At 43.3% G+C, this 19720-nt stretch overlaps 5 non-coding genes across 5 annotated transcripts; all 5 read right to left on the bottom strand.

Moving 5' to 3' along the window:
- Positions 1-6690: 6690 nt before the first annotated feature.
- TRNAL-AAG (transfer RNA leucine (anticodon AAG)) lies at positions 6691-6773 on the bottom strand. The gene has a single exon. It is a non-coding gene; the product is annotated as a tRNA-Leu (tRNA).
- A 2277-nt stretch (positions 6774-9050) lies between these two features.
- On the bottom strand, positions 9051-9133 carry TRNAL-CAG (transfer RNA leucine (anticodon CAG)). The gene has a single exon. It is a non-coding gene; the product is annotated as a tRNA-Leu (tRNA).
- A 4815-nt stretch (positions 9134-13948) lies between these two features.
- TRNAL-UAG (transfer RNA leucine (anticodon UAG)) lies at positions 13949-14031 on the bottom strand. The gene has a single exon. It is a non-coding gene; the product is annotated as a tRNA-Leu (tRNA).
- A 1293-nt stretch (positions 14032-15324) lies between these two features.
- Positions 15325-15407, bottom strand: TRNAL-CAG (transfer RNA leucine (anticodon CAG)). The gene has a single exon. It is a non-coding gene; the product is annotated as a tRNA-Leu (tRNA).
- Positions 15408-17414: 2007 nt separating this feature from the next.
- Positions 17415-17497, bottom strand: TRNAL-CAG (transfer RNA leucine (anticodon CAG)). Its single transcript has one exon. It is a non-coding gene; the product is annotated as a tRNA-Leu (tRNA).
- Positions 17498-19720: the final 2223 nt, after the last annotated feature.

The following is a 19720-nucleotide window of genomic DNA, read 5'->3' as shown; positions in this document are numbered from 1 at the left end:
TTCATGCAGGATTTCTAGATCCTTGCTGGATACAAGAGAGTAGGCCTTGTTCCAGATAAACTATCCCTAGCAGGGAAAGTCTGAGCACAGGCACTCTTTTGCTCTTTAGCCCCTGGCCTGGGACTCACCCTCACTTGCTGAGGCGTGAAATTCTGCATACCAACTTTGCACAGAAGGTATGTTTGTGGTTGTTTGGGGATGGGTGGGAGGTCAAGAGCAGGGAAAAGCAGGTCTCCTTCACTACTAGACTCCTCTTCTATGCCTCCCTGCCATTCACTCACTCTGTCTTTGTTTCATTCTCTCCTTCCACAACACTCCTTCTCACTCACTCGCTCTATCACTTGTATTTTTGCCCTTGCTCTGCATTCTATAGTGGAAACAGCTCTTGAATGAAGCATCTGAAAATGACGTGACATAAAATTTAAAACCTCCTTATTGGAAACCTAAAACATCACAAGACTTAATGTAACCCATTTCTTTCATAAAAAAGATTTTTAAAGTACCCCACAAAAGAAATATAAAACACCACGAGTGCTAGAAGAATATTACTTTAACGTTAAAGATAGAATAGGGCAAATGCATTTGCAGTTGAAACTGAAGTTTGGTACTTATTCAGATATTATTTACATTGCCAATTTTTAGCTGAGATTCTAAAGGAACTGAGAGAGAAAATGGAATTCAAGTTTTGTCAGAAGTGGGATTCGAACCCACGCCTCCAGAGGAGACTGCGACCTGAACGCAGCGCCTTAGACCACTTGTCCATCCTGACTTGCTTTCCCAGCATCTTCCAGAGGCCAGACAGCCATGCAGGTGAGGTACTGAAAAGGAATGCCCTCAATTTATTTATCCTATTATATGCACTTCCAACAGATCTTTGAACAATCTGTACAGAGCAGGACCTATGGAGAACTCTTTAGAACTTTGAGGCGAACAAAGAGAAAGTGCTATTCACCAGCCACTTGAACGGCTCAAAGCTGCTTTGAAATTGAGACAATAGCCACCTCTTGGCTGGCTAAAGCAATTTCAACAAGGGATCTCAAAGTCACAACATAGGGTGGAGTATGCAAATTTAAGCAGCCCCTGATCAAAGCCCTAAGGAAATTGCTGTAAGTGTGCTGGAGTCCAGTTGTCTACCAGATGCATGGCATTCTTCCAAATTTGCAGGGCCCGTCTGGCCAGGGCATACAAGAGCATGACTCTTCCAGATGACCTCTTACATGGGTCCTATGCTCATTTGGTAAGGATTGCGCTTTGTCAGCAAGACGTTATAGAACCTAAATATATGACAAACCCCATCTCTCTTGACAAGAGGAGAACGGAATAACGTGCCAGGTGAAGACCAACAGATGCAACTTCCATCAGATGTTAACCTGATAAAGGAGATTAAATCTCCAAAAGGCATGTCAGAAGTGGGATTCAAACCCACGCCTCCAAAGGAGACTGTGGCCTAAACACAGCACCTTAGACCTCTCGGCCATCCTGACAGTATAGGCTTTTAAGAAATGAATAAAAGTTACTCAGAAACGTCTACCTCCATGCAAGCCTGAAATAATTTAAACCTTCAAACACAAGGTGCAACTTTATGCACAGGACAATAAACACAGAAGAACACATACGAAAGCACTTTATTTCACAGGTATACAGTTTTCATGCTTTTAGAACACCACATACCTCTCACCAGCTATTTAGGGTCCTGTATCCGACTCACAACATTTCCTTGCCTGCGACCTCTCTCTCTACACAAACAACTACAGCACAGGAAGTAGGAAGGCAATAGGTGGGGCAGTTTATGCAAATTTATGCTGCCAATGTGCCTTGCAGATTCATGCAGGATTTCTAGATCCTTGCTGGATACAAGAGAGTAGGCCTTGTTCCAGATAAACTATCCCTAGCAGGGAAAGTCTGAGCACAGGCACTCTTTTGATCTTTAGCCCCTGGCCTGGGACTCACCCTCACTTGCTGAGGCGTGAAATTCTGCATACCAACTTTGCACAGAAGGTATGTTTGTGGTTGTTTGGGGATGGGTGGGAGGTCAAGAGCAGGGAAAAGCAGGTCTCCTTCACTACTAGACTCCTCTTCTATGCCTCCCTGCCATTCACTCACTCTGTCTTTGTTTCATTCTCTCCTTCCACAACACTCCTTCTCACTCACTCGCTCTATCACTTGTATTTTTGCCCTTGCTCTGCATTCTATAGTGGAAACATCTCTTGAATGAAGCATCTGAAAATGACGTGACATAAAATTTAAAACCTCCTTATTGGAAACCTAAAACATCACAAGACTTAATGTAACCCATTTCTTTCATAAAAAAGATTTTTAAAGTACCCCACAAAACAAATATAAAACACCACGAGTGCTAGAAGAATATTACATTAACGTTAAAGATAGAATAGGGCAAATGCATTTGCAGTTGAAACTGAAGTTTGGTACTTATTCAGATATTATTTACATTGCCAATTTTTAGCTGAGATTCTAAAGGAACTGAGAGAGAAAATGGAATTCAAGTTTGATGAGAAGTGGGATTCGAACCCACGCCTCCAGGAGAGACTGCAGCCTTAACTCAGCGCCTTAGACCACTCGGCCATCCTGACCCCATGCTGCTTTTTCATTTAAAGGGTGAGAAATATATTAGGAACCAAAAAATGCACAGAGCTTAGGCCAATAGTGGCTAGAGCAAGAAAAAAACTCACTGCACTCTTCCAAGAAGACAATCCTATAAGCCACTGCGAGGGAAATGATCATATTTCTCAAGAAAAAAAGTAGAGTAAACACAGGACTGTCAGAAGTGGGATTTGAACCCACACCTCCAGAGGAGACTGCGACCTGAACGCTGCGCCTTAGACCACTCGGCCATCCTGACTTGCTTTCCCAGCTTCTTCCAGAGGCCAGACAGCCATGCAGGTGAGGTACTGAAAAGGAATGCCCTCAATTTATTTATCCTATTATATGCACTTCCAACAGATCTTTGAACAATCTGTACAGAGCAGGACCTATGGAGAACTCTTTAGAACTTTGAGGCGAACAAAGAGAAAGTGCTATTCACCAGCCACTTGAACGGCTCAAAGCTGCTTTGAAATTGAGACAATAGCCACCTCTTGGCTGGCTAAAGCAATTTCAACAAGGGATCTCAAAGTCACAACATAGGGTGGAGTATGCAAATTTAAGCAGCCCCTGATCAAAGCCCTGTGGAAATTGCTGTAAGTGTGCTGGAGTCCAGTTGTCTACCAAATGAATGGCATTCTTCCAAATTTGCAGGGCCCGTCTGGCCAGGGCATACAAGAGCATGACTCTTCCAGATGACCTCTTACATGGGTCCTATGCTCATTTGGTAAGGATTGCGCTTTGTCAGCAAGACGTTATAGAACCTAAATATATGAGAAACCCCATCTCTCTTGACAAGAGGAGAACGGAATAACGTGCCAAGTGAAGACCAACAGATGCAACTTCCATCAGATGTTAACCTGATAAAGGAGATTAAATCTCCAAAAGGCATGTCAGAAGTGGGATTCGAACCCACGCCTCCAAAGGAGACTGTGGCTTAAACACAGCGCCTTAGACCTCTCGGCCATCCTGACAGTATAGGCTTTTAAGAAATGAATAAAAGTTACTCAGAAACGTCTACCTCCATGCAAGCCTGAAATAATTTAAACCTTCAAACACAAGGTGCAACTTTATGCACAGGACAATAAACACAGAAGAACACATACAAAAGCACTTTATTTCACAGGTATACAGTTTTCATGCTTTTAGAACACCACATACCTCTCACCAGCTATTTAGGGTCCTGTATCCGACTCACAACATTTCCTTGCCTGCGACCTCTCTCTCTACACAAACAACTACAGCACAGGAAGTAGGAAGGCAATAGGTGGGGCAGTTTATGCAAATTTATGCTGCCAATGTGCCTTGCAGATTCATGCAGGATTTCTAGATCCTTGCTGGATACAAGAGAGTAGGCCTTGTTCCAGATAAACTATCCCTAGCAGGGAAAGTCTGAGCACAGGCACTCTTTTGCTCTTTAGCCCCTGGCCTGGGACTCACCCTCACTTGCTGAGGCGTGAAATTCTGCATACCAACTTTGCACAGAAGGTATGTTTGTGGTTGTTTGGGGATGGGTGGGAGGTCAAGAGCAGGGAAAAGCAGGTCTCCTTCACTACTAGAGTCCTCTTCTATGCCTCCCTGCCATTCACTCACTCTGTCTTTGTTTCATTCTCTCCTTCCACAACACTCCTTCTCACTCACTCGCTCTATCACTTGTATTTTTGCCCTTGCTCTGCATTCTATAGTGGAAACATCTCTTGAATGAAGCATCTGAAAATGACGTGACATAAAATTTAAAACCTCCTTATTGGAAACCTAAAACATCACAAGACTTAATGTAACCCATTTCTTTCATAAAAAAGATTTTTAAAGTACCCCACAAAACAAATATAAAACACCACGAGTGCTAGAAGAATATTACATTAACGTTAAAGATAGAATAGGGCAAATGCATTTGCAGTTGAAACTGAAGTTTGGTACTTATTCAGATATTATTTACATTGCCAATTTTTAGCTGAGATTCTAAAGGAACTGAGAGAGAAAATGGAATTCAAGTTTGATGAGAAGTGGGATTCGAACCCACGCCTCCAGGAGAGACTGCGGCCTTAACTCAGCGCCTTAGACCACTCGGCCATCCTGACCCCATGCTGCTTTTTCATTTAAAGGGTGAGAAATATATTAGGAACCAAAAAATGCACAGAGCTTAGGCCAATAGTGGCTAGAGCAAGAAAAAAACTCACTGCACTCTTCCAAGAAGACAATCCTATAAGTCACTGCGAGGGAAATGATCATATTTCTCAAGAAAAAAAGTAGAGTAAACACAGGACTGTCAGAAGTGGGATTTGAACCCACACCTCCAGAGGAGACTGCGACCTGAACGCTGCGCCTTAGACCACTCGGCCATCCTGACTTGCTTTCCCAGCTTCTTCCAGAGGCCAGACAGCCATGCAGGTGAGGTACTGAAAAGGAATGCCCTCAATTTATTTATCCTATTATATGCACTTCCAACAGATCTTTGAACAATCTGTACAGAGCAGGACCTATGGAGAACTCTTTAGAACTTTGAGGCGAACAAAGAGAAAGTGCTATTCACCAGCCACTTGAACGGCTCAAAGCTGCTTTGAAATTGAGACAATAGCCACCTCTTGGCTGGCTAAAGCAATTTCAACAAGGGATCTCAAAGTCACAACATAGGGTGGAGTATGCAAATTTAAGCAGCCCCTGATCAAAGCCCTGAGGAAATTGCTGTAAGTGTGCTGGAGTCCAGTTGTCTACCAGATGAATGGCATTCTTCCAAATTTGCAGGCCCCGTCTGGCCAGGGCATACAAGAGCATGACTCTTCCAGATGACCTCTTACATGGGTCCTATGCTCATTTGGTAAGGATTGCGCTTTGTCAGCAAGACGTTATAGAACCTAAATATATGAGAAACCCCATCTCTCTTGACAAGAGGAGAACGGAATAACGTGCCAAGTGAAGACCAACAGATGCAACTTCCATCAGATGTTAACCTGATAAAAGAGATTAAATCTCCAAAAGGCATGTCAGAAGTGGGATTCGAACCCACGCCTCCAAAGGAGACTTTGGCCTAAACACAGCACCTTAGACCTCTCGGCCATCCTGACAGTATAGGCTTTTAAGAAATGAATAAAAGTTACTCAGAAACGTCTACCTCCATGCAAGCCTGAAATAATTTAAACCTTCAAACACAAGGTGCAACTTTATGCACAGGACAATAAACACAGAAGAACACATACGAAAGCACTTTATTTCACAGGTATACAGTTTTCATGCTTTTAGAACACCACATACCTCTCACCAGCTATTTAGGGTCCTGTATCCGACTCACAACATTTCCTTGCCTGCGACCTCTCTCGCTACACAAACAACTACAGCACAGGAAGTAGGAAGGCAATAGGTGGGGCAGTTTATGCAAATTTATGCTGCCAATGTACCTTGCAGATTCATGCAGGATTTCTAGATCCTTGCTGGATACAAGAGAGTAGGCCTTGTTCCAGATAAACTATCCCTAGCAGGGAAAGTCTAAGCACAGGCACTCTTTTGCTCTTTAGCCCCTGGCCTGGGACTCACCCTCACTTGCTGAGGAGTGAAATTCTGCATGCCAACTTTGCACAGAAGGTATGTTTGTGGTTGTTTGGGGATGGGTGGGAGGTCAAGAGCAGGGAAAAGCAGGTCTCCTTCACTACTAGACTCCTCTTCTATGCCTCCCTGCCATTCACTCACTCTGTCTTTGTTTCATTCTCTTCTTCCACAACACTCCTTCTCACTCACTCGCTCTATCACTTGTATTTTTGCCCTTGCTCTGCATTCTATAGTGGAAACAGCTCTTGAATGAAGCATCTGAAAATGACGTGACATAAAATTTAAAACCTCCTTATTGGAAACCTAAAACATCACAAGACTTAATGTAACCCATTTCTTTCATAAAAAAGATTTTTAAAGTACCCCACAAAAGAAATATAAAACACCACGAGTGCTAGAAGAATATTACATTAACGTTAAAGATAGAATAGGGCAAATGCATTTGCAGTTGAAACTGAAGTTTGGTACTTATTCAGATATTATTTACATTGCCAATTTTTAGCTGAGATTCTAAAGGATCTGAGAGAGAAAATGGAATTCAAGTTTTGTCAGAAGTGGGATTCGAACCCACGCCTCCAGGAGAGACTGCGGCCTTAACGCAGCGCCTTAGACCACTCGGCCATCCTGACCCCATGCTGCTTTTTCATCTAAAGGGTGAGAAATATATTAGGAACCAAAAAATGCACAGAGCTTAGGCCAATAGTGGCTAGAGCAAGAAAAAAACTCACTGCACTCTTCCAAGAAGACAATCCTATAAGCCACTGCGAGGGAAATGATCATATTTCTCAAGAAAAAAAGTAGAGTAAACACAGGACTGTCAGAAGTTGGATTTGAACCCACACCTCCAGAGGAGACTGCGACCTGAACGCTGCGCCTTAGACCACTCGGCCATCCTGACTTGCTTTCCCATCTTCTTCCAGAGGCCAGACAGCCATGCAGGTGAGGTACTGAAAAGGAATGCCCTCAATTTATTTATCCTATTATATGCACTTCCAACAGATCTTTGAACAATCTGTACAGAGCAGGACCTATGGAGAACTCTTTAGAACTTTGAGGCGAACAAAGAGAAAGTGCTATTCACCAGCCACTTGAACGGCTCAAAGCTGCTTTGAAATTGAGACAATAGCCACCTCTTGGCTGGCTAAAGCAATTTCAACAAGGGATCTCAAAGTCACAACATAGGGTGGAGTATGCAAATTTAAGCAGCCCCTGATCAAAGCCCTAAGGAAATTGCTGTATGTGTGCTGGAGTCCAGTTGTCTACCAGATGCATGGCATTCTTCCAAATTTGCAGGGCCCGTCTGGCCAGGGCATACAAGAGCATGACTCTTCCAGATGACCTCTTACATGGGTCCTATGCTCATTTGGTAAGGATTGCGCTTTGTCAGCAAGACGTTATAGAACCTAAATATATGAGAAACCCCATCTCTCTTGACAAGAGGAGAACGGAATAACGTGCCAGGTGAAGACCAACAGATGCAACTTCCATCAGATGTTAACCTGATAAAGGAGATTAAATCTCCAAAAGGCATGTCAGAAGTGGGATTCGAAGCCACGCCTCCAAAGGAGACTGTGGCCTAAACACAGCACCTTAGACCTCTCGGCCATCCTGACAGTATAGGCTTTTAAGAAATGAATAAAAGTTACTCAGAAACGTCTACCTCCATGCAAGCCTGAAATAATTTAAACCTTCAAACACAAGGTGCAACTTTATGCACAGGACAATAAACACAGAAGAACACATACGAAAGCACTTTATTTCACAGGTATACAGTTTTCATGCTTTTAGAACACCACATACCTCTCACCAGCTATTTAGGGTCCTGTATCCGACTCACAACATTTCCTTGCCTGCGACCTCTCTCTCTACACAAACAACTACAGCACAGGAAGTAGGAAAGCAATAGGTGGGGCACTTTATGCAAATTTATGCTGCCAATGTGCCTTGCAGATTCATGCAGGATTTCTAGATCCTTGCTGGATACAAGAGAGTAGGCCTTGTTCCAGATAAACTATCCCTAGCAGGGAAAGTCTGAGCACAGGCACTCTTTTGCTCTTTAGCCCCTGGCCTGGGACTCACCCTCACTTGCTGAGGCGTGAAATTCTGCATACCAACTTTGCACAGAAGGTATGTTTGTGGTTGTTTGGGGATGGGTGGGAGGTCAAGAGCAGGGAAAAGCAGGTCTCCTTCACTACTAGACTCCTCTTCTATGCCTCCCTGCCATTCACTCACTCTGTCTTTGTTTCATTCTCTCCTTCCACAACACTCCTTCTCACTCACTCGCTCTATCACTTGTATTTTTGCCCTTGCTCTGCATTCTATAGTAGAAACATCTCTTGAATGAAGCATCTGAAAATGACGTGACATAAAATTTAAAACCTCCTTATTGGAAACCTAAAACATCACAAGACTTAATGTAACCCATTTCTTTCATAAAAAAGATTTTTAAAGTACCCCACAAAAGAAATATAAAACACCACGAGTGCTAGAAGAATATTACATTAACGTTAAAGATAGAATAGGGCAAATGCATTTGCAGTCGAAACTGAAGTTTGGTACTTATTCAGATATTATTTACATTGCCAATTTTTAGCTGAGATTCTAAAGGAACTGAGAGAGAAAATGGAATTCAAGTTTTGTCAGAAGTGGGATTTGAACTCACGCCTCCAGGAGAGACTGCGGCCTTAACGCAGCGCCTTAGACCACTCGGCCATCCTGACCCCATGCTGCTTTTTCATCTAAAGGGTGAGAAAGATATTAGGAACCAAAAAATGCACAGAGCTTAGGCCAATAGTGGCTAGAGCAAGAAAAAAACTCACTGCACTCTTCCAAGAAGACAATCCTATAAGCCACTGCGAGGGAAATGATCATATTTCTCAAGAAAAAAATTAGAGTAAACACAGGACTGTCAGAAGTGGGATTTGAACCCACGCCTCCAGAGGAGACTGCGACCTGAACGCAGCGCCTTAGACCACTCGGCCATCCTGACTTGCTTTCCCAGCATCTGCCAGAGGCCAGACAGCCATGCAGGTGAGGTACTGAAAAGGAATGCCCTCAATTTATTTATCCTATTATATGCACTTCCAACAGATCTTTGAACAATCTGTACAGAGCAGGACCTATGGAGAACTCTTTAGAACTTTGAGGCGAACAAAGAGAAAGTGCTATTCACCAGCCACTTGAACGGCTCAAAGCTGCTTTGAAATTGAGACAATAGCCACCTCTTGGCTGGCTAAAGCAATTTCAACAAGGGATCTCAAAGTCACAACATAGGGTGGAGTATGCAAATTTAAGCAGCCCCTGATCAAAGCCCTAAGGAAATTTCTGTAAGTGTGCTGGAGTCCAGTTGTCTACCAGATGCATGGCATTCTTCCAAATTTGCAGGGCCCGTCTGGCCAGGGCATACAAGAGCATGACTCTTCCAGATGACCTCTTACATGGGTCCTATGCTCATTTGGTAAGGATTGCGCTTTGTGAGCAAGACGTTATAGAACCTAAATATATGAGAAACCCCATCTCTCTTGACAAGAGGAGAACGGAATAACGTGCCAGGTGAAGACCAACAGATGCAACTTCCATCAGATGTTAACCTGATAAAGGAGATTAAATCTCCAAAAGGCATGTCAGAAGTAGGATTCGAACCCACGCCTCCAAAGGAGACTGTGGCCTAAACACAGCACCTTAGACCTCTCGGCCATCCTGACAGTATAGGCTTTTAAGAAATGAATAAAAGTTACTCAGAAACGTCTACCTCCATGCAAGCCTGAAATAATTTAAACCTTCAAACACAAGGTGCAACTTTATGCACAGGACAATAAACACAGAAGAACACATACGAAAGCACTTTATTTCACAGGTATACAGTTTTCATGCTTTTAGAACACCACATACCTCTCACCAGCTATTTAGGGTCCTGTATCCGACTCACAACATTTCCTTGCCTGCGACCTCTCTCTCTACACAAACAACTACAGCACAGGAAGTAGGAAGGCAATAGGTGGGGCAGTTTATGCAAATTTATGCTGCCATTGTGCCTTGCAGATTCATGCAGGATTTCTAGATCCTTGCTGGATACAAGAGAGTAGGCCTTGTTCCAGATAAACTATCCCTAGCAGGGAAAGTCTGAGCACAGGCACTCTTTTGCTCTTTAGCCCCTGGCCTGGGACTCACCCTCACTTGCTGAGGCGTGAAATTCTGCATACCAACTTTGCACAGAAGGTATGTTTGTGGTTGTTTGGGGATGGGTGGGAGGTCAAGAGCAGGGAAAAGCAGGTCTCCTTCACTACTAGACTCCTCTTCTATGCCTCCCTGCCATTCACTCACTCTGTCTTTGTTTCATTCTCTCCTTCCACAACACTCCTTCTCACTCACTCGCTCTATCACTTGTATTTTTGCCCTTGCTCTGCATTCTATAGTGGAAACAGCTCTTGAATGAAGCATCTGAAAATGACGTGACATACAATTTAAAACCTCCTTATTGGAAACCTAAAACATCACAAGACTTAATGTAACCCATTTCTTTCATAAAAAAGATTTTTAAAGTACCCCACAAAACAAATATAAAACACCACGAGTGCTAGAAGAATATTACATTAACGTTAAAGATAGAATAGGGCAAATGCATTTGCAGTTGAAACTGAAGTTTGGTACTTATTCAGATATTATTTACATTGCCAATTTTTAGCTGAGATTCTAAAGGAACTGAGAGAGAAAATGGAATTCCAGTTTGATGAGAAGTGGGATTCGAACCCACGCCTCCAGGAGAGACTGCGGCCTTAACGCAGCGCCTTAGACCACTCGGCCATCCTGACCCCATGCTGCTTTTTCATTTAAAGGGTGAGAAATATATTAGGAACCAAAAAATGCACAGAGCTTAGGCCAATAGTGGCTAGAGCAAGAAAAAAACTCACTGCACTCTTCCAAGAAGACAATCCTATAAGCCACTGCGAGGGAAATGATCATATTTCTCAAGAAAAAAAGTAGAGTAAACACAGGACTGTCTGAAGTGGGATTTGAACCCACACCTCCAGAGGAGACTGCGACCTGAACGCTGCGCCTTAGACCACTCGGCCATCCTGACTTGCTTTCCCATCTTCTTCCAGAGGCCAGACAGCCATGCAGGTGAGGTACTGAAAAGGAATGCCCTCAATTTATTTATCCTATTATATGCACTTCCAACAGATCTTTGAACAATCTGTACAGAGCAGGACCTATGGAGAACTCTTTAGAACTTTGAGGCGAACAAAGAGAAAGTGCTATTCACCAGCCACTTGAACGGCTCAAAGCTGCTTTGAAATTGAGACAATAGCCACCTCTTGGCTGGCTAAAGCAATTTCAACAAGGGATCTCAAAGTCACAACATAGGGTGGAGTATGCAAATTTAAGCAGCCCCTGATCAAAGCCCTGAGGAAATTGCTGTAAGTGTGCTGGAGTCCAGTTGTCTACCAGATGAATGGCATTCTTCCAAATTTGCAGGGCCCGTCTGGCCAGGGCATACAAGAGCATGACTCTTCCAGATGACCTCTTACATGGGTCCTATGCTCATTTGGTAAGGATTGAGCTTTGTCAGCAAGACGTTATAGAACCTAAATATATGAGAAACCCCATCTCTCTTGACAAGAGGAGAACGGAATAACGTGCCAAGTGAAGACCAACAGATGCAACTTCCATCAGATGTTAACCTGATAAAGGAGATTAAATCTCCAAAAGGCATGTCAGAAGTGGGATTCGTACCCACGCCTCCAAAGGAGACCATGGCCTAAACACAGCGACTTAGACCTCTCGGCCATCCTGACAGTATAGGCTTTTAAGAAATGAATAAAAGTTACTCAGAAACGTCCACCTCCATGCAAGCCTGAAATAATTTAAACCTTCAAACACAAGGTGCAACTTTATGCACAGGACAATAAACACAGAAGAACACATACGAAAGCACTTTATTTCACAGGTATACAGTTTTCATGCTTTTAGAACACCACATACCTCTCACCAGCTATTTAGGGTCCTGTATCCGACTCACAACATTTCCTTGCCTGCGACCTCTCTCTCTACACAAACAACTACAGCACAGGAAGTAGGAAGGCAATAGGTGGGGCAGTTTATGCACATTTATGCTGCCAATGTGCCTTGCAGATTCATGCAGGATTTCTAGATCCTTGCTGGATACAAGAGAGTAGGCCTTGTTCCAGATAAACTATCCCTAGCAGGGAAAGTCTGAGCACAGGCACTCTTTTGCTCTTTAGCCCCTGGCCTGGGACTCACCCTCACTTGCTGAGGCGTGAAATTCTGCATACCAACTTTGCACAGAAGGTATGTTTGTGGTTTTTTGGGGATGGGTGGGAGGTCAAGAGCAGGGAAAAGCAGGTCTCCTTCACTACTAGACTCCTCTTCTATGCCTCCCTGCCGTTCACTCACTCTGTCTTTGTTTCATTCTCTCCTTCCACAACACTCCTTCTCACTCACTCGCTCTATCACTTGTATTTTTGCCCTTGCTCTGCATTCTATAGTGGAAACATCTCTTGAATGAAGCATCTGAAAATGACGTGACATAAAATTTAAAACCTCCTTATTGGAAACCTAAAACATCACAAGACTTAATGTAACCCATTTCTTTCATAAAAAAGATTTTTAAAGTACCCCACAAAAGAAATATAAAACACCACGAGTGCTAGAAGAATATTACATTAACGTTAAAGATAGAATAGGGCAAATGCATTTGCAGTTGAAACTGAAGTTTGGTACTTATTCAGATATTATTTACATTGCCAATTTTTTTGCTGAGATTCTAAAGGAACTGAGAGAGAAAATGGAATTCCAGTTTGATGAGAAGTGGGATTCGAACCCACGCCTCCAGGAGAGACTGCAGCCTTAACGCAGCGCCTTAGACCACTCGGCCATCCTGACCCCATGCTGCTTTTTCATTTAAAGGGTGAGAAATATATTAGGAACCAAAAAATGCACAGAGCTTAGGCCAATAGTGGCTAGAGCAAGAAAAAAACTCACTGCACTCTTCCAAGAAGACAATCCTATAAGCCACTGCGAGGGAAATGATCATATTTCTCAAGAAAAAAAGTAGAGTAAACACAGGACTGTCAGAAGTGGGATTTGAACCCACACCTCCAGAGGAGACTGCGACCTGAAAACAGCGCCTTAGACCACTCGGCCATCCTGACTTGCTTTCCCAGCTTCTTCCAGAGGCCAGACAGCCATGCAGGTGAGGTACTGAAAAGGAATGCCCTCAATTTATTTATCCTATTATATGCACTTCCAACAGATCTTTGAACAATCTGTACAGAGCAGGACCTATGGAGAACTCTTTAGAACTTTGAGGCGAACAAAGAGAAAGTGCTATTCACCAGCCACTTGAACGGCTCAAATCTGCTTTGAAATTGAGACAATAGCCACCTCTTGGCTGGCTAAAGCAATTTCAACAAGGGATCTCAAAGTCACAACATAGGGTGGAGTATGCAAATTTAAGCAGCCCCTGATCAAAGCCCTGAGGAAATTGCTGTAAGTGTGCTGGAGTCCAGTTGTCTACCAGATGAATGGCATTCTTCCAAATTTGCAGGGCCCGTCTGGCCAGGGCATACAAGAGCATGACTCTTCCAGATGACCTCTTACATGGGTCCTATGCTCATTTGGTGAGGATTGTGCTTTGTCAGCAAGACGTTATAGAACCTAAATATATGAGAAACCCCATCTCTCTTGACAAGTGGAGAACGGAATAACGTGCCAAGTGAAGACCAACAGATGCAACTTCCATCAGATGTTAACCTGATAAAGGAGATTAAATCTCCAAAAGGTATGTCAGAAGTGGGATTCGAACCCACGCCTCCAAAGGAGACTGTGGCCTAAACACAGCGCCTTAGACCTCTCGGCCATCCTGACAGTATAGGCTTTTAAGAAATGAATAAAAGTTACTCAGAAACGTCTACCTCCATGCAAGCCTGAAAAAATGTAAACCTTCAAACACAAGGTGCAACTTTATGCACAGGACAATAAACACAGAAGAACACATACGAAAGCACTTTATTTCACAGGTATACAGTTTTCATGCTTTTAGAACACCACATACCTCTCACCAGCTATTTAGGGTCCTGTATCCGACTCACAACATTTCCTTGCCTGCGACCTCTCTCTCTACACAAACAACTACAGCACAGGAAGTAGGAAGGCAATAGGTGGGGCAGTTTATGCAAATTTATGCTGCCAATGTGCCTTGCAGATTCATGCAGGATTTCTAGATCCTTGCTGGATACAAGAGAGTAGGCCTTGTTCCAGATAAACTATCCCTAGCAGGGAAAGTCTGAGCACAGGCACTCTTTTGCTCTTTAGCCCCTGGCCTGGGACTCACCCTCGCTTGCTGAGGTCGTGAAATTCTGCATACCAACTTTGCACAGAAGGTATGTTTGTGGTTGTTTGGGGGTGGGTGGGAGGTCAAGAGCAGGGAAAAGCAGGTCTCCTTCACTACTAGACTCCTCTTCAATGCCTCCCTGCCATTCACTCACTCTGTCTTTGTTTCATTCTCTCCTTCCACAACACTCCTTCTCACTCACTCGCTCTATCACTTGTATTTTTGCCCTTGCTCTGCATTCTATAGTGGAAACAGCTCTTGAATGAAGCATCTGAAAATGACGTGACATAAAATTTAAAACCTCCTTATTGGAAACCTAAAACATCACAAGACTTAATGTAACCCATTTCTTTCATGAAAAAGATTTTTAAAGTACCCCACAAAACAAATATAAAACACCACGAGTGCTGGAAGAATATTACATTAACGTTAAAGATAGAATAGGGCAAATGCATTTGCAGTTGAAACTGAAGTTTGGTACTTATTCAGATATTATTAACATTGCCAATTTTTAGCTGAGATTCTAAAGGAACTGAGAGAGAAAATGGAATTCAAGTTTTGTCAGAAGTGGGATTCGAACCCACGCCTCCAGGAGAGACTGCAGCCTTACACAGCGCCTTAGACCACTCGGCCATCCTGACCCCATGCTGCCTTTTCATCTAAAGGGTGAGAAATATATTAGGAACCAAAAAATGCACAGAGCTTAGGCCAATAGTGGCTAGAGCAAGAAAAAAACACACTGCACTCTTCCAAGAAGACAATCCTATAAGCCACTGCGAGGGAAATGATCATATTTCTCAAGAAAAAAATTATGGTAAACACAGGACTGTCAGAAGTGGGATTTGAACCCACGTCTCCAGAGGAGACTGCGACCTGAACGCAGCGCCTTAGACCACTCGGCCATCCTGACTTGCTTTCTCAGCATCTTCCAGAGGCCAGACAGCCATGCAGGTGAGGTACTGAAAAGGAATGCCCTCAATTTATTTATCCTATTATATGCACTTCCAACAGATCTTTGAACAATCTGTACAGAGCAGGACCTATGGAGAACTCTTTAGAACTTTGAGGCGAACAAAGAGAAAGTGCTATTCACCAGCCACTTGAACGGCTCAAAGCTGCTTTGAAATTGAGACAATAGCCACCTCTTGGCTGGCTAAAGCAATTTCAACAAGGGATCTCAAAGTCACAACATAGGGTGGAGTATGCAAATTTAAGCAGCCCCTGATCAAAGCCCTGAGGAAATTGCTGTAAGTGTGCTGGAGTCCAGTTGTCTACCAGATGAATGGCATTCTTCCAAATTTGCAGGGCCCGTCTGGCCAGGGCATACAAGAGCATGACTCTTCCAGATGACCTCTTACATGGGTCCTATGCTCATTTGGTAAGGATTGCGCTTTGTCAGCAAGACGTTATAGAACCTAAATATATGAGAAACCCCATCTCTCTTGACAAGAGGAGAACGGAATAACGTGCCAAGTGAAGACCAACAGATGCAACTTCCATCAGATGTTAACCTGATAAAGGAGATTAAATCTCCAAAAGGCATGTAAGAAGTGGGATTCGAACCCACGCCTCGAAAGGAGACTGTGGCCTAAACACAGCGCCTTAGACCTCTCGGCCATCTTGACAGTATAGGCTTTTAAGAAATGAATAAAAGTTACTCAGAAACGTCTACCTCCATGCAAGCCTGAAATAATTTAAACCTTCAAACACAAGGTGCAACTTTATGCACAGGACAATAAACACAGAAGAACACATACGAAAGCACTTTATTTCACAGGTATACAGTTTTCATGCTTTTAGAACACCACATACCTCTCACCAGCTATTTAGGGTCCTGTATCCGACTCACAACATTTCCTTGCCTGCGACCTCTCTCTCTACACAAACAACTACAGCACAGGAAGTAGGAAGGCAATAGGTGGGGCAGTTTATGCAAATTTATGCTGCCAATGTGCCTTGCAGATTCATGCAGGATTTCTAGATCCTTGCTGGATACAAGAGAGTAGGCCTTGTTCCAGATAAACTATCCCTAGCAGGGAAAGTCTGAGCACAGGCACTCTTTTGCTCTTTAGCCCCTGGCCTGGGACTCACCCTCACTTGCTGAGGAGTGAAATTCTGCATGCCAACTTTGCACAGAAGGTATGTTTGTGGTTGTTTGGGGATGGGTGGGAGGTCAAGAGCAGGGAAAAGCAGGTCTCCTTCACTACTAGACTCCTCTTCTATGCCTCCCTGCCGTTCACTCACTCTGTCTTTGTTTCATTCTCTCCTTCCACAACACTCCTTCTCACTCACTCGCTCTATCACTTGTATTTTTGCCCTTGCTCTGCATTCTATAGTGGAAACATCTCTTGAATGAAGCATCTGAAAATGACGTGACATAAAATTTAAAACCTCCTTATTGGAAACCTAAAACATCACAAGACTTAATGTAACCCATTTCTTTCATGAAAAAGATTTTTAAAGTACCCCACAAAACAAATATAAAACACCACGAGTGCTGGAAGAATATTACATTAACGTTAAAGATAGAATAGGGCAAATGCATTTGCAGTTGAAACTGAAGTTTGGTACTTATTCAGATATTATTAACATTGCCAATTTTTAGCTGAGATTCTAAAGGAACTGAGAGAGAAAATGGAATTCAAGTTTTGCCAGAAGTGGGATTCGAACCCACGCCTCCAGGAGAGACTGCGGCCTAACACAGCGCCTTAGACCACTCGGCCATCCTGACCCCATGCTGCTTTTTCATCTAAAGGGTGAGAAATATATTAGGAACCAAAAAATGCACAGAGCTTAGGCCAATAGTGGCTAGAGCAAGAAAAAAACACACTGCACTCTTCCAAGAAGACAATCCTATAAGCCACTGCGAGGGAAATGATCATATTTCTCAAGAAAAAAATTATGGTAAACACAGGACTGTCAGAAGTGGGATTTGAACCCACGTCTCCAGAGGAGACTGCGACCTGAACGCAGCGCCTTAGACCACTCGGCCATCCTGACTTGCTTTCTCAGCATCTTCCAGAGGCCAGACAGCCATGCAGGTGAGGTACTGAAAAGGAATGCCCTCAATTTATTTATCCTATTATATGCACTTCCAACAGATCTTTGAACAATCTGTACAGAGCAGGACCTATGGAGAACTCTTTAGAACTTTGAGGCGAACAAAGAGAAAGTGCTATTCACCAGCCACTTGAACGGCTCAAAGCTGCTTTGAAATTGGGACAATAGCCACCTCTTGGCTGGCTAAAGCAATTTCAACAAGGGATCTCAAAGTCACAACATAGGGTGGAGTATGCAAATTTAAGCAGCCCCTGATCAAAGCCCTGAGGAAATTGCTGTAAGTGTGCTGGAGTCCAGTTGTCTACCAGATGAATGGCATTCTTCCAAATTTGCAGGGCCCGTCTGGCCAGGGCATACAAGAGCATGACTCTTCCAGATGACCTCTTACATGGGTCCTATGCTCATTTGGTAAGGATTGCGCTTTGTCAGCAAGACGTTATAGAACCTAAATATATGAGAAACCCCATCTCTCTTGACAAGAGGAGAACGGAATAACGTGCCAAGTGAAGACCAACAGATGCAACTTCCATCAGATGTTAACCTGATAAAGGAGATTAAATCTCCAAAAGGCATGTAAGAAGTAGGATTCGAACCCACGCCTCCAAAGGAGACTGTGGCCTAAACACAGCGCCTTAGACCTCTCGGCCATCCTGACAGTATAGGCTTTTAAGAAATGAATAAAAGTTACTCAGAAACGTCTACCTCCATGCAAGCCTGAAATAATTTAAACCTTCAAACACAAGGTGCAACTTTATGCACAGGACAATAAACACAGAAGAACACATACGAAAGCACTTTATTTCACAGGTATACAGTTTTCATGCTTTTAGAACACCACATACCTCTCACCAGCTATTTAGGGTCCTGTATCCGACTCACAACATTTCCTTGCCTGCGACCTCTCTCTCTACACAAACAACTACAGCACAGGAAGTAGGAAGGCAATAGGTGGGGCAGTTTATGCAAATTTATGCTGCCAATGTGCCTTGCAGATTCATGCAGGATTTCTAGATCCTTGCTGGATACAAGAGAGTAGGCCTTGTTCCAGATAAACTATCCCTAGCAGGGAAAGTCTGAGCACAGGCACTCTTTTGCTCTTTAGCCCCTGGCCTGGGACTCACCCTCACTTGCTGAGGAGTGAAATTCTGCATGCCAACTTTGCACAGAAGGTATGTTTGTGGTTGTTTGGGGATGGGTGGGAGGTCAAGAGCAGGGAAAAGCAGGTCTCCTTCACTACTAGACTCCTCTTCTATGCCTCCCTGCCATTCACTCACTCTGTCTTTGTTTCATTCTCTCCTTTCACAACACTCCTTCTCACTCACTCGCTCTATCACTTGTATTTTTGCCCTTGCTCTGCATTCTATAGTGGAAACAGCTCTTGAATGAAGCATCTGAAAATGACGTGACATAAAATTTAAAACCTCCTTATTGGAAACCTAAAACATCACAAGACTTAATGTAACCCATTTCTTTCATAAAAAAGATTTTTAAAGTACCCCACAAAAGAAATATAAAACACCACGAGTGCTAGAAGAATATTACATTAACGTTAAAGATAGAATAGGGCAAATGCATTTGCAGTTGAAACTGAAGTTTGGTACTTATTCAGATATTATTTACATTGCCAATTTTTAGCTGAGATTCTAAAGGAACTGAGAGAGAAAATGGAATTCAAGTTTTGTCAGAAGTGGGATTCGAACCCACGCCTCCAGGAGAGACTGTGGCCTTACACAGCGCCTTAGACCACTCAGCCATCCTGACCCCATGCTGCTTTTTCATCTAAAGGGTGAGAACTATATTAGGAACCAAAAAATGCACAGAGCTTAGGCCAATAGTGGCTAGAGCAAGAAAAAAACTCACTGCACTCTTCCAAGAAGACAATTCTATAAGCCACTGCGAGGGAAATGATCATATTTCTCAAGAAAAAAAGTAGAGTAAACACAGGACTGTCAGAAGTGGGATTTGAACCCACGCCTCCAGAGGAGACTGCGACCTGAACGCAGCACCTTAGACCACTCGGCCATCCTGTCTTGCTTTCCCAGCATCTACCAGAGGCCAAACAGCCATGCAGGTGAGGTACTGAAAAGGAATGCCCTCAATTTATTTATCCTATTATATGCACTTCCAACAGATCTTTGAACAATCTGTACAGAGCAGGACCTA

Source organism: Triturus cristatus, unplaced genomic scaffold (genome assembly GCF_964204655.1).
Source record: "Triturus cristatus unplaced genomic scaffold, aTriCri1.1 SCAFFOLD_262, whole genome shotgun sequence".
Classification (NCBI taxonomy): domain Eukaryota; kingdom Metazoa; phylum Chordata; class Amphibia; order Caudata; family Salamandridae; genus Triturus; species Triturus cristatus.
Note: the sequence above shows the minus strand (reverse complement) of the source record. Positions and strands in the feature narration are given on the sequence as shown.